Raw genomic sequence first — 14,686 nt, 5'->3', positions numbered from 1 at the left:
TACCCTGGCCAGCAAGATCTCCGGATCTGTCCCCCATTGAGCATGTTTGGGACTGGATGAAGCGTCGTCTCACGCGGTCTGCACGTCCAGCACGAACGCTGGTCCAACTGAGGCGCCAGGTGGAAATGGCATGGCAAGCCGTTCCACAGGACTACATCCAGCATCTCTACGATCGTCTCCATGGGAGAATAGAAGTCTGCATTGCTGCGAAAGGTGGATATACACTGTACTAGTGCCGACATTGTGCATGCTCTGTTGCCTGTGTCTATGTGCCTGTGGTTCTGTCAGTGTGATCATGTGATGTATCTGACCCCAGGAATGTGTCAATAAAGTTTCCCCTTCCTGGGACAATGAATTCACGGTGTTCTTATTTCAATTTCCAGGAGTGTACCTCTTATATTTTGATGAAATATGCTATTTCCTTCTGTATTTGGAAACATGACATCCTCTGATGAGCCCTTAGTTAGAGGTACTTCCTTTAAGCAGGTATACCTATCAGCTGACTTCAATCTAAAAAAGGTGCACCTCTAACACCTATTACTACAGGATATTTTCCATTAGTGATCCCACCACCACTCACTACACTGTCACCTATAAACTTTGCCAGCCTCTCTTTTCCATACCTACTGACCTGCTGATAGACCCAACTGGCACCACTGAAATGTGTCCCATGACCTCTGCCATCAGCGTCCTCTCCAGCCCCATGTTAACGCGCCTAACAGCCGCATTAAGATGAGGCCGATCATGACGCTGAAACAGCTGCACGAAATGCACATCAGTGCCACCAGTTTGAGTAGCTATCGTTACCAGGTCACCACCTACATCATATTCGCCGTCCCTATCAAGACTGTCCCTGCTCCGCCCACTATCACTACCTGATCCTCCTTTGTAAAATTCCTACATAACTCATCTATGCTGTCAGTCACCTGAGCCAACCCTGCACTAGGCTTCGCAACGCTGGTGACCTGGTAGTCACTCCCCAACACTTCCTGAACTGCTGACCCACACCTCTACCGTGCGAACTACCTAGCACCAGAACCTTCTTCTTTCTGTTTGACTTTGCAACTAATCTAGGCTTCCTAACTGCTGAGGACTGCTGCATATTCCCTGCATGTACAGCTACAAGAGGTTCCTCTCCACTCAACCCTGACAATTGGTCAAATCTATTACATATACGCAAAGTATATGCAGGTATACTAATTTTTTCCAACAGTGTGGCTTGAAGGTGGTTTGATGGTCCCTCTGTCAGGTATTTAAGTTGTCACGTAGATGTATCTGTATAAAGAAGGAAAGACAGGATATCTACTCATATGTAAGTAAATACAAAGTTGTGTACCTTTGGCTGTAGATGGAGTCGCTTTCAAGACAGTTGACCACTTTAAGTTCTTAGGATGCCTTTCTAGTAAAACCAATAGAACGGATATAGAAAGAGATGCCATCTAGCAGCAAAACACTTTTTCGTTTTATCATTATCTTAAGGACTACATCACTTAGTACTACCTTCAAAGTTCGCTTGTATCAGTCCATTATTTTACCGGTAACATTATACAGATGTAAATCACAAATATCTGCAAAACAATAGACTGAAAGACAGGAAGAGGAAGACGCAGAATTAGGTGTCAAGGTAAAATCTGGGTGCACACAGGATGAACATCAACACCAAATTGTCAAGCAGCACACTCAAAAGAAAGAAAGGGAATAGGCTCATAAAGCAGGCGTATGATCGACGAGGCCCTTGCCACATGTAACATAAAGCATACCCACTGAAGAGAACCTCAATCAAGAGCATTATATATATAGGAGGTATATATATTTACAAAATAATATATATACCTCCTATTATATATATATATATATATATATATATATATATATATATGAGGTATTTAATAGAATTGGAGAGAACATAAAGCATACCCACTGAAGGAGGTATTGAATAGAATTGGAGAGAAGTGAAGATTAGTGGCACAACTTGACTAGAAGAAGGGATCGGCTGGTAGGGCATATTCTGAGGCATCAAGGGATCACCAATTTAGTACTGGAGGGCAGCGTGGAGGGTAAAAATCGTAGAGGGAGACCAAGAGATGAATATACTAAACAGACTCAGAAGGATGTAGGTTGCAGTAGGTACTGGGAGATGAAGCTTGCACAGGATAGAGTAGCATGGAGAGCTGCATCAAAACAGTCTCTGGACTGAAGACAACAACAACAACAACAACAACAATATTTAGTAAATGTCAGAGTTCCGGAATATATACGGTAATGGAGCTCAGTTTGTTTCAGATATGTGGGATACGATTATTGAAAGAACAGGAATGAAGTATATAAGAATATCAGTGTATAACCTAGGTAGCTATCCCGCAAAGAGGTACATGCGAGAGTTGTGTAGGTTATGCAGGGCATATTGCAATAAAAGATACAGTGCCTTGGTAGGATATGGACTAACGGCCCAAAACATTATGACCACCTGCTTAATAGCTGGTCTCATCGTCTTTGGAACGAAATACATCACTGATACCGCGTATCATGGATCCGACAGCTTATTGGTACGTTTGTGGAGCTGTTTGGTATTAGATGTCTAAGCACAGGTCATGTAATTCGCGTAAATAACGGGCCACTGATTTGCGTACGCAGTGATGGTACCAGACAGCGACCAAGATGGGTTTCCATAGGATTTACATCAGGCGAATTTCGTCGCCGAGACATTAACGTGAGTTCACTATAAGGCACCTCAAACCAACGTAGCACGGTTCTGGCTCTGAGACAGTTATACAGCTGAAAGATGATGTCGCTGTCGGGGAAGACATCAACCACGAAGGGATGCCGGTGGCTAGCAGCTGTCAGCGTGTCTTAGATCACTACCGTAGGTTCCGTGCAAGCGCAGGAGAATGTCTCTCGTAGCATAATACCGCTCCCAACAACCTTCGCTCGTGGCGCGCTACACGTTTCGGGCTGCCGTTCACCTCGATGACAACGGTTGTGGAGACGACCAGCCATCTAGTGTAGCAAAAACGTGATTCACCCGATGAGCCGAGACGTTTCCATTGATCGACGGTCGAATTCCGATGGTCTCGTGCCCACCGCCATCGTAAATGACGATGTCATTGGGTCAATATGTGAACACGTAGGCGTGGTCTGCTGCAGAGCTCCATGTTCGACAATGTGCGATGGACCGTGTGCTCCGAAACACTTGTGCGTGCATCAGCATTGTGCTCTTTCAGCAGAGATGCCACAGGTCACCTACTTTACAGAGCAGACAAGCCTCCGAACCGAACGTTCAGTGGAGTGTCGTGGACGTCCAGTCATTACCGCCTAATGGTAGTTTCGCTGTCCTACCTCTTTCCGTTGATGCTCATGACAGTAGCACGTGATCATTCGACCAGCTTCGCCGTTTTCGAGATACTCGTTCACAGGCTCTGCGTAATAATATCTGCCTTTTGTCAGAGTTGCTTACCTCAATGGATTTCCCCATTTGCAGCTCATATCTTCGCTTGTGTGATCCTCCGTACGTGTCTGCTCCGATTACAAACTTTCATTACCGCATCACGTGCTAGCAACGCCACCAGGGGGCATTCAATATCGCGGCGGGCAGTGGTCATAATGTTTTGGCTTATCAGTGTACATTAGCATTTGAGATTCCAACTCCATATGCGGTTAAAATGGACAAAAATCCAGATAACAGAATTACTGAAAACATAGAATTTCCTCTAACGCAGTCCACGACAAGACAGTCTAGGTAGCAGATTATTAAAAGAGGGCTTTAAAGAAAAGGGAGGCGTGATGGAAGATATAAAGTAACAAGATTCAAACCAGGAGGTAAAGTGTTAGTAAGAACCAAAGAGAAATCAAGTGATATTGAAGAAGAGATTAAAAAACCGTTTCAGTTATTCTATGGGCCATTTGAGGTAGTTGAGCGTCAACACCGTTCAGTATAACAGTGACACCTCCTTCCTACCCATCGACACTACACTCTAGAAGTGTCAATGATCCCTCCAAATAAAATACCTTGACTGGCCGAACTTGGGGATTAGACCCCTCCGCCATCTTCTAAACGTACAAAACTTTGATCCTACCTGTTGTGTCCTATGCAAATGTTGCACGGATGTCTGATCGACGCAAGTTACATGGAAATTTCACCTATTACCCATATAACAGAGTAAATCTGCTTACCAACTGGCCGAACTTGGGGATTAGACTCCTCCGCCATCTTCTAAACGTACAAAACTTTGATCCTACCTGTTCTGTCCTATGCAAATGTTGCAAGGATGTCTGATCGACACAAGTTACATCCTTGAGCGCCATGCACTTCACTTAGCTTTCTGCATCCATGTACCTTCCACTATGTAGATCTTTTATTATCTCATAAAATTCCCACCTCTCTTCCCTCACACTTAACATCTTGGAACGACATACACAATCCACAAACTCTACTCCATTAATTTTATTCACTCCCTTCTAATTTCCATTTCTGGAAAGCGCCGCGTCTATACCGACATATTCCACTAACCTTTACAAATGATTCAAATGGCTCTGAGCACTATGGGACTTTACATCTGAAGTAAAGTCCCCTATAACTTAGAACTACTTAAACCTAACTAGCCCAAAGACATCACACACATCCATGACCGAGGCAGGATTCCAAACTGCGACCGTAGCAGTCGCGCGATTCCGGACTCAAGCGCCTAGAACCGCTCTCCCACTGCGGCCGGCCAACCTTCACAAAAAAATGGCTCTGAGCACTATGGGACTTAACATCTATGGTCATCAGTCCCCTAGAACTTAGAACTACTTAAACCTAACTAACCTAAGGACATCACACAACACCCAGTCATCACGAGGCAGAGAAAATCCCTGACCCCGCCCGGGAACCCGGGCGCGGGAAGCGAGAACGCTACCGCACGACCACGAGATGCGGACCAACCTTTACACTTTCCATATAAACCCTCAGTGAAATTTCAACCGTTTCCTTCCCTAGACAATGAAATCCGTACCTTTTGTCTTCCCTTCTCATCTTTCCCTTCAGGTGTTTCCTATTTGTATTATAGGCCTAACCACACGCCTATATTCCTCCCCTGCTGTGTGCCCGACATTCACTCCATTTCTCCATCGATGCTGCCAACCAGACTTACATGCTTATTTCTTCACTACCTTACCCTACCAAGCATCTACCTTTTTCCCCTCCAGCGATAGACCATTTTTATGGGGCCCAGTCTTTCTGCTTTTAATGACAGTGCAATGTTTTTCATTTTTAAGACCACCGCTTTTACAACGTGCTTTAAATGTGATCTTATTTTTTGTATTTCACCTTCTAGTTTTCCTATTTTAATTTAAAGAAACAACGAAAATCATTTTTATACGTAAATTTCATTAAATTCATCACTCACCAATTTTAAAATCGTTTGCAAATATTTCACCTTTTAATTTATTACTTTTCGTATTTGTGTATGTTTGCTATCCTTTGGCTAAAGAGCAGGTTGATTGTACCGCTAACAGCCTATCACCGACCACATGCGAGGGGACGAAACATGAACAAATGAAAACATTTTAAGAAGGTTGTGACAAGATCTTAGTTTCATCAACTATTATTGTGTGTTTCTTTGTGAAACTGTGTTTAGCAACTGCTGATTCCTCAAGTTCTCGATTTATAATGCGTCTTTGGTGTTCTGAACAGAGGTCGGTAACGGTACGGATGGACTGACCAATGCAGTTTGCTTCTGCACTCACAAGGAGTCATAAATTCCGGGGTTCGTAAGACCGAGACTGTCCTTACCCATATTGGTCACGACAAGTAACCCGAGAATCTTTTACACAAAGACTTTGTCGAGAGAAATTTCTATCTCGGATTAAAATTATTGTTATTCCGTTTTTAATAATAGAAGTTGGATTCACGTCTTTTCACAATCCTGGCTGCAACATGTAACTGAATAATTTTATAAGGGTAAAAAATAGTACAGTAGAATTATCATTTCTAGATAACTAGTAAAGAAAAGTAGAAGCAACGGTAATGTGAAGTTGGTCCCCAGTCCGAGAACGGACGGCGGACGCTATTACGAGACTCATTTCAATTGAGCAAGAAAAGCAACCTCTGTGAAGGCAGTGCTCCGTCCGAAGACAGGAAAAGAATTGGGAGCCAGTGAATGGGCAGCGGAAGCAGCGGGGATGTTGACGCATGTGGCGCGGACATTAATCACGGGATGGAGCATTTGTCACAGCCCACCCTCACCCTCGCCCACGCCTTTAATCCTTCCCATCGCCTTCCGATCCGCACGACAAGCGCGCCATAATGGCGTGGACCACGGAAACCGTACTCAGCAATGGTCTACTGCCGGCAAAGTGTACTCAGTATACTAGAGCTATGTATAGGGCTTTAGAATCATCACAGAAGAAGGTAAACCTTAAACAAGAGGCATATGTTGTACAACAGAGTCTAGGAACTCGGACAATCTCTACTGTAACTACACTACTGGCCATTAAAATTGCTACACTACGAAGATGACATGCTACAGAAGTGAAATTTAACCGACAGGAAGAAGATGCTGTTTTATGCAAATGATTAGCTTGAAAGTCTCTTCGGGTTTGCCGCCGGATCCTAAAATCAAGTTGATTTTAGGATCCGGCAGCAAACCCGAAGAGACTTTCAAGACTTATTACGCCGGGAAAGCCTACGTAATCACAAATGATTAGCTTTTCAAATGTAAGTAGGCTGTTTATGTTTTCTTATTGGCAACGTTACGTAGCGCTCTGTGTGCTAGTTTGCTTTGTTGTCTGCCATTGTAGTGTTGGGCAGCGGCAGCTGGATGTTAACAGCGCATAGCGTTGCGCAGTTCGAGGTGAGCCGCCAGCAGTGGTGGATTTGGGGAGAGAGATGGCGGAGTTTTGAAATTTGTAATACTGGATATTATGAACTGCTATGTATATTATGCTTTTTCAACACTATTAAGGTAAATACATTGTTTGTTCTCTATCAAAATCTTTCATTTGCTAACTATGCCTATCAGTAGTTAGTGCCTTCTGTAGTTTGAATCTTTTATTTAGCTGGCAGTAGTGGCGCTCGCTGTATTGCAGTAGCTTGAGTAACGAAGATTTTTGTGAGGTAAGTGATTTGTGAAAGGTATAGGTTAATGTTAGTCAGGGCCATTGTTTTGTAGGGATTATTGAAAGTCAGATTGCGTTGCGCTAAAAATATTGTGTGTCAGTTTAAGCACAGTCGTGTATAAATTTTTCTAAGGGGACGTTTCACAAAGCATTCACACATGGTTGGCGCCGGTGGCGACACCTACAACGTGCTGACTTGAGGAAAGTTTCCAACCGATTTCTCATACACAAACAGCAGTTTACCGGCGTTGCCTGGTGAAACGTTGTTGTGATGCCTCGTGTAAGGAGGAGAAATGCGTACCATCACGTTTCCGACTTTGATAAAGGTCGGATTCTAGCCTATCGCGATTGTGGCTTATCGTATCGCGACATTGTTGCTCGCGTTGGTCGCGATTCAACGACTGTTAGCAGAATATGGAATCGGTGGGTTCAGGAGGGTAATACGGAACGCCGTGCTGGATCCCAACGGCCTCGTTATCACTAGCAGTCGAGATGAGAGGAATCTTATCCGCATGACTGTAAGAGATCGCGCAGCCACGTCTCGATCCCTGAGTCAAGAGATGGGGACGTTTGCAAGACAACAACCATCTGCACGAACAGTTCGACGACGTTTGCAGCAGCATGGCCTATCAGCTCTGAGATCATGGCTGGGGTTACCCTTGACGCTGCATCAATACAGGAGCGCCTGCGATGGTATACTCAGCAGTCATGGACTGTGCGGCTGGTCCCGGCGGACGTCCGAGTCCTCCCTCGGGCATGGGTGTGTGTGTTTGTCCTTAGGATAACTTAGGTTAAGTAGTGTGTAAGCTTACGGATTGATGACCTTAGCGGTTAAGTCCCATAAGATTTCAAACACATTTGAATATTTGATGGTGTACTCAACGATGAACCTGGGTGCACGAATGGCAAATTTTCGGATGAATCAAGATTCTATTTACAACATCATGATGGTCGCGTCCGTGTTTGGCGACATCGCGGTGAACGCACATTGGAAGCGTGTATTCGACATCGCCATACTGACGCATCACCCGGCGTGATGCTATGGGGTGCCATTGGTTATACGTCTCGGTCACCTCTTGTTCGCATTGACAGCACTTTGAACAGTGGACGTTACAATTCAGATGTGTTACGACCCGTGGCTCTACCCTTCAAAAATGGCTCTCAGCACTATGGGACTTAACATCTGAGGTCATCAGTCCCCTAGAACTTAGAACTACTTAAACCTAACTAACCTAAGGACATCACACACATCCATGCCCGAGGCAGGATTCGAACCTGCGACCGTAGCAGTCGCGCGGTTCCGGACTGCGCGCCTAGAACCGCTAGACCACCGCGGCCGGCGGCTCTACCCTTCATTCGATCCCTGCGAAACCCTACATTTCAGCAGGATAATGCACGACCGCATGTTGCAGGTCCTGTACGGGCCTTTCTGGATACAGAAAATGTTCGACTGCTGCTCTGGCCAGCACATTCTCCAGATCTTTCACCAACTGAAAACGTCTGATCAATGGTGGCCGAGCAACTGGCTCGTCACAATACGCCAGTCACTACTCTTGATGAACTGTGGTATTGTGTTGAAGGTGCATGGGCAGCTGTACCCGTACACGCCATCCGAGCTCTGTTTGATTCAATGCCCAGGCGTATCAAGGCCAGAGGTGGTTGTTCTGGGTACTGATTTCTCAGGATCTATTCACCCAACTTGCGTGAAAATGTAATCACATGTCAGTTCTAGTATAGTATATTTGTCCAATGAATACCCGTTTATCATCTGCATTTCTTCTTGGTGTAGCAATTTTAATGGCCAGTAGTGTAGTAAATAGTAACCTCTCGCTGCCGCACGGGGTTGCCGAGCGGTCTGAGTCGTCTTGTCACGGCCGTGCAGTTTTCCCCGTCGGAGGTTCGAGTCCTCCCTCGGGAATAGGTGTTCGTGTCATCCTTAGCGTAAGTTAGTTTAAGTTAGATTAAATAGTGTGTAAGCTTAGGGACTGATGACCTCAGCAGTTTGGTCCCATAAGACTTTACCACAAACTTCCAAAAAACCCCTCGCTGCCAGACAAGTACGACAGAGATTTTGCATGCTATTTGTGAGGTGGTTCAACATATCTATTGGCAGTCTATCTTATTCCTGAGAAAGAGTTTTGTGTAGGTCTGGATGAGTCCTCGTTCGCGGCTGGCAAGTTGCGCTTCGCCTCCCCTGTCATTTCAGATATCTTCTACATCTACATCTACATGACTATTCTGCAATTCACATTTAAGTGCTTGGCAGAGAGTTCATCGAACCACAATCATACTATCTCTCTACCATTCCACTCCCGAACAGCGCGCGGGAAAAACGAACACCTAAACCTTTCTGTTCGAGCTCTGATTTCTCTTATTTTATTTTGATGATCATTCCTACCTACATAGGTTGGGCTCAACAAAATATTTTCGCATTCGGAAGAGAAAGTTGGTGACTGAAATTTCGTAAGTAGATCTCGCCGCGACGAAAAACGTCTTTGCTTTAATGACTACCATCCCAACTCGCGTATCATATCTGCCACACTCTCTCCCCTATTACGTGATAATACAAAACGAGCTGCCCACTTTTGCATCCTTTCGATGTCCTCCGTCAATCCCACCTGGTAAGGATCCCACACCGCGCAGCAATATTCTAACAGAGGACGAACGAGTGTAGTTCAGTATCTTCGTCAGCAATCTGATCTGAAAACCACGCTCCCCAGCAAAACCATGAATTTGAAATGCCGTGAGTTGTACACACCCTACCCGATGTGACATACAGATGAACTGCTCGGAGTACCAATATATGCTCTAAGACGAAAAACGACACACCGCGAAGGAATTATCCGAATGAGACGGAAATCGATAGAAGTGATGTACATGCACAGACAAACGAATGATAACAAATTCAGAAAAATAAAACGATTTATTCAAGAGAAAGGCTTTCACAAATTGAACAAGTCAAAATGCTTTGGTCCAACTTCAGCCGTTACGCAAACAATTAGGCGGCTTGGCGCTGATTGATAGTTGTTGGATGTCCTCCTGAGGAATAACGTGTAAATACTGTCCAATTGGCACATTACAACGTCAAAATGCCGAACTGGCTTGGGGGCCTTGCTCATAATGGTCCAAACGTGCTCAACTGGGGAGAGATCCTCGGGCATGGACGTGTGTGATGTCCTTAGGTTAGTTAGGTTTAAGTAGTTCTAAGTTCTATGGGATTGATCACCTCAGATGTTAAGTCCCATAGTGCTCAGAGGCATTTGAACCATTTGGGGAGAGATCCAGCAACATTGCTGTGCAAGCTGGGGTTTGGCAAGCACGAAGACGGGTAGTAGAAACGCTCGCCGTGTGCGAGCGTGCATTATCTTGCTGAAATGTAAGCCCAAGAATCATTGCCGTGTAGGGCAACGAAACCGTGCGTAGAATATCCTCGACGTATCGCTGTGCTGTATAGGTTCCCCGCCGTATGGCGGGTGACAGTCAGACTGCTGTCCCACCGCTGCCCGGGGCGTCTCCAGACACGTCTTCGCCCTGGAATCTCATTGACTGGAGTAGAATTGTCTTCAGTGAAGAGTCCCGCTTCGAACTGAGCCAGCGAAGATTTTTTTTTTTTAGTGTAAATATTGCTGAAAACTAGGACTTCTGAGGGAACTGTACTCTCAACAGAGAATTTTTAGGTAGACTTCGTTGTACAGATAAGGCCAGATATCGCTTCTGAGGGGCCGTTTTCTGTTTGTTTTTGCCTCCTTTCTGATTTTGCTTTGGGCCGTGGGGTTCCGTTTGCTTCATCTGTTTCAAAGTTTAGTTTTTCGACATATTCTTACGAGAGAAACAGAAAGTCCCTTATATCAATAGGATATTTTTAAATTACAGTGCCCAAAATTTGAACTACAAGAAATATACAAATCATTGCGATAAATTGCATCTGCAATTGGAAGAAACTACATATACATCTACATCTATACTCCGCCAGCCACCAAGCAGTGTGTGGCGGAGGGCACAATTCGCGCCAAAGTCATATTTCGCCCCCTCTGTTCCACTCGCGGATCGCTCAAAATGGTTCAAATGGATCTAAGCACTATGGGACTTAACATATGAGGTCATCAGTCCTCTAGACTTAGAACTAATTAAACCTAACTAACCTAAGGACATCACGCACATCCATGCCCGAGGCAGGATTCGAACCTGCGACGGCAGCAGCAGCGCGGTTCCGGACTGAAGTGCCTAGAACCGCTCGGAGACATGGGCCGGCTTCACGGATCGCGCGAGGGAAAAACGACTGTCTGAATGCCTCAGTACGAGCTCTCATTGCGTGATTCGAAAGTTGACGGTAATAATATATGCTCTACATCCTCGGCGAAGATCGGATTTCATAATTTAGTGAGCAGCCCCTTCCGTTTAGTGCGTCGTGTATCTGCAAGTGTGTCCCACTTCATACTTTCTATGAGATTTGTAACGCTCTCGCGATGGCTAAATGTACCAGTCACGAATCTTGCCGCTCTTCTTTGGACCTTCTCAATCTCTTGAATCAGACCCAACTGCTAAGGGTCCCATACAGACGAACAAGACTCTAAGACTGGACGAACTAAAGTATTGAAAGCTATTTCATTTATTGAAGGACTGCATCGCTTCAGGATTCTACCAATAAACCACAATCAAGAGTTCGCCTTGCCCGTTGCTTGTGTAGTCTGATCATTCCATTTGAGATCATTTCGAATAGTCACAGCCAGATACTTGACGGACGTTACCGCTTCCAAAGACTGGACATTTACTTTGCATTCTTACATTAATGGGGATTTTCGCATTGTTATACACAGTAGGCTACACTTACTAATATTGAGAGATAACTGCCAGTCATTACACCACGCATTTATTTTCTGCAAATACTCATTGATTTGTTCACAACTTTCGTGTGATACTACTTTCCTCTAGACTACAGCATCATCGGCAAGCAGTCTAATGCCGCTGTCAATACCATCAACCAGGTCGTTAATGTAAATCGTAAAAAGCAGCGGACCTATTAGGCTGCCCTGGGGCACACCTGAAGTTTCTGTTGAAGTCAGCCCAACTACATGCACAATATAAGCGTCACGACGTTATAGCAGATAAAACTGGGGAAAACAAGTCCTTTACATCACCTGTAAGGTAAGGTGGCACAAAAGATTCTCATATTTCGAAAAAATTGTAAAATAGAAGATTTCATATATTAAAATAGTTATTTAACTTTCTTCCAAAATTTCATGATATTTTTTCACAGTCTTTGATATTCAAACTCTGTCCTTGCTTCGTTAATACAATGAAACAGTCAGTCTGAAGCATTGTCTCGCTCACGCTATAATACAAATTCTTGCCTGAAGCATTGGAAGCCTGCTCAGTGCACACTTTCAGCTATTCAATCTTTTGTGGTTGATTTCCATACACTTCATTTTTAACTACACTCCGCAGCAAGAGGTCGATTGAACTGAAATAATATTAACGTGCTAGTATTCAATATCCCTGGACTACCCTATCACTCTTTTGCCGAATACACCAACTAGAGAAACATAGAAACCCACAGGGTAACTAACGGGAGTTTCAGCGTGTTGGAGGTGACTTTGTTCAAAGTTAGTCACTCACGAGACATTACGTTAATACCGTGAACATCACCGCTAGGCCAGATAATCGCGCCAATTCGGCGAGGATGAGAGTCCACACGTTTCTTCAGATACACCACATCCACCTGAAGCCACTCACTGGTGGAAAAAAAATTGGCTCTGAGCACTATGGGACTTAACTTCTGAGGTCATCGGTCCCCTAGAACTTAGAACTACTTAAACCTAACTATTCTAAGGACATAACACACATCCATGCCCGAGGCAGGATTCGAACCTGCGACTGTAGCGGTCACGCAGTTCCAGACTGTAGCACCTAGAACCGCTCTGCCACTCCGGCCGGCCTCATTGGTGGAACGTTGATTACTACGTTTCTACCGACGTTCCATGTATTCCCAGAGGTTTTCTGTGAGATGAATATCAGGTGATTTAGCGTACCATTCGAGGTGCCACACGGTTCCCGAGTGTTCGCCGAAACAGCAACGTGTTCGTGTATCTTTGTGAACATACCTAACGTCTTCTTGGAAAACGGGAGTGTCCACAGCATACTCATTACGTAGGTGTAGAAGAAAGGACTGCGCATGGTCACCGATAATGTTGAATTAGACGTCCTGGTTCATGTTCATGGTAAATGGAGTGACACAGTCCATGGTACAAAAAGCAAACCGCCCCCAAAATGGAAAAACGCGTCATTGGGCCGTCGGTAGACTTGGCAAAATCCCAACACATCCGGCTACAGTACATGGCTCTAGTCAGCAGCTGTAGCGATTCTGTGTCGTTTGACCCAGTGAACACGTGTAGCTTTATGTGCTGAAATAGACAATCGCTTTTGCAAGGTACCCGATTCCAAATGCCAATTACATGCAGTTCATTTCACAATGCTCGCTTGGAAATTAGTGCAGATGACCCTGCTTTCATTGACAGCATCAGTTTGAACCCGATTGTCATTGACAGGTCGTGACATTCGCACCGTCAGGATCTTTTTACGAACACTGATCGTACGCCGTGTTACAGTGGCTGCGAGTGGTAAAACGTTCCATATAGACACAGTGTATAGTCCACGTTGATACATAAACAAATCGGCATCGTCATTCGCTACGTAGTCATGAGGATATAAAAATAGGATAATTCCTTTTCTCTATTCTGTGAATCTCCACGTCGATGCAGATTACGGTGCTGATGCCATGCAACCCACTATACACACCACTTCCCTGTCACTACATGTGTCACGTGGCCTCTTGGTAGCAGTTCTACACCATCTGCAGCGCTCCATAGTGATCAGTGTGTTCTAAGGGGATGACTAATACTCTGCCTATATGAAGATGTCCGAAAGAACAGATACCATCTTGATATAGTTAAGGCTAACCAGCCATTGACCTTCTTCTGTGCTGATACACACGTATTGCCCGAACTCTTGCGGGACTCGGTAAGATTGTCTGCCTCGAGTAATGCGGATAATGGGCAGGGGCACTACGAATGTAGTGTGTGGACATTAAGTTGGGAATGTAGGTCTCACGGGGAGCGTGCAAGGGATAAGTCCCTGCAGTCGCACTATCCTCTGTGCCCTCGGTGGCTCAGGTGGATAGAGCGTCTGCCAAGTAAGCAGGAGATCCTGGGTTCGAGTCCCGGTCGGGGCACACATTTTCACCTGTCCCCGTTGGTGTATATCAACGCCTGTCGGCAGCGTAGGGTCTTGATTACAAATACTGCTTCTCAATCTTTACGTTTGGAAATCCAGAACTTGCTCTAAAACGCTATATCGATATTTCGTTTACTGGTAAATAGAGTTACGATGGCTTACTTGTTTGGAGATGAATCGGATCATTCCTAACCAAGTATTTGATGTGGTTTTCGAATACAGGACGCATAAGGCATCAGGCACGGGTTCATGGTTGCGTTCTGTGGGCGGCGGTCATTGTTTCTTATTTTCTCCTCCTCCTCCAACAAAAAGAATTTGCTAACACTCCCCTTTTGTAGCGTACCACAATTGCTTAGGAATA

The 14,686-nt window shown here is 44.9% G+C and overlaps 1 non-coding gene across 1 annotated transcript; it reads left to right on the top strand.

Annotated features, from left to right (window-relative positions):
* Positions 1-14,248: 14,248 nt before the first annotated feature.
* Trnat-agu (transfer RNA threonine (anticodon AGU)) lies at positions 14,249-14,323 on the top strand. The gene has a single exon. It is a non-coding gene; the product is annotated as a tRNA-Thr (tRNA).
* Positions 14,324-14,686: the final 363 nt, after the last annotated feature.

This window comes from Schistocerca cancellata, chromosome 4 (genome assembly GCF_023864275.1).
Source record: "Schistocerca cancellata isolate TAMUIC-IGC-003103 chromosome 4, iqSchCanc2.1, whole genome shotgun sequence".
Taxonomy (NCBI): domain Eukaryota; kingdom Metazoa; phylum Arthropoda; class Insecta; order Orthoptera; family Acrididae; genus Schistocerca; species Schistocerca cancellata.
Note: the sequence above shows the minus strand (reverse complement) of the source record. Positions and strands in the feature narration are given on the sequence as shown.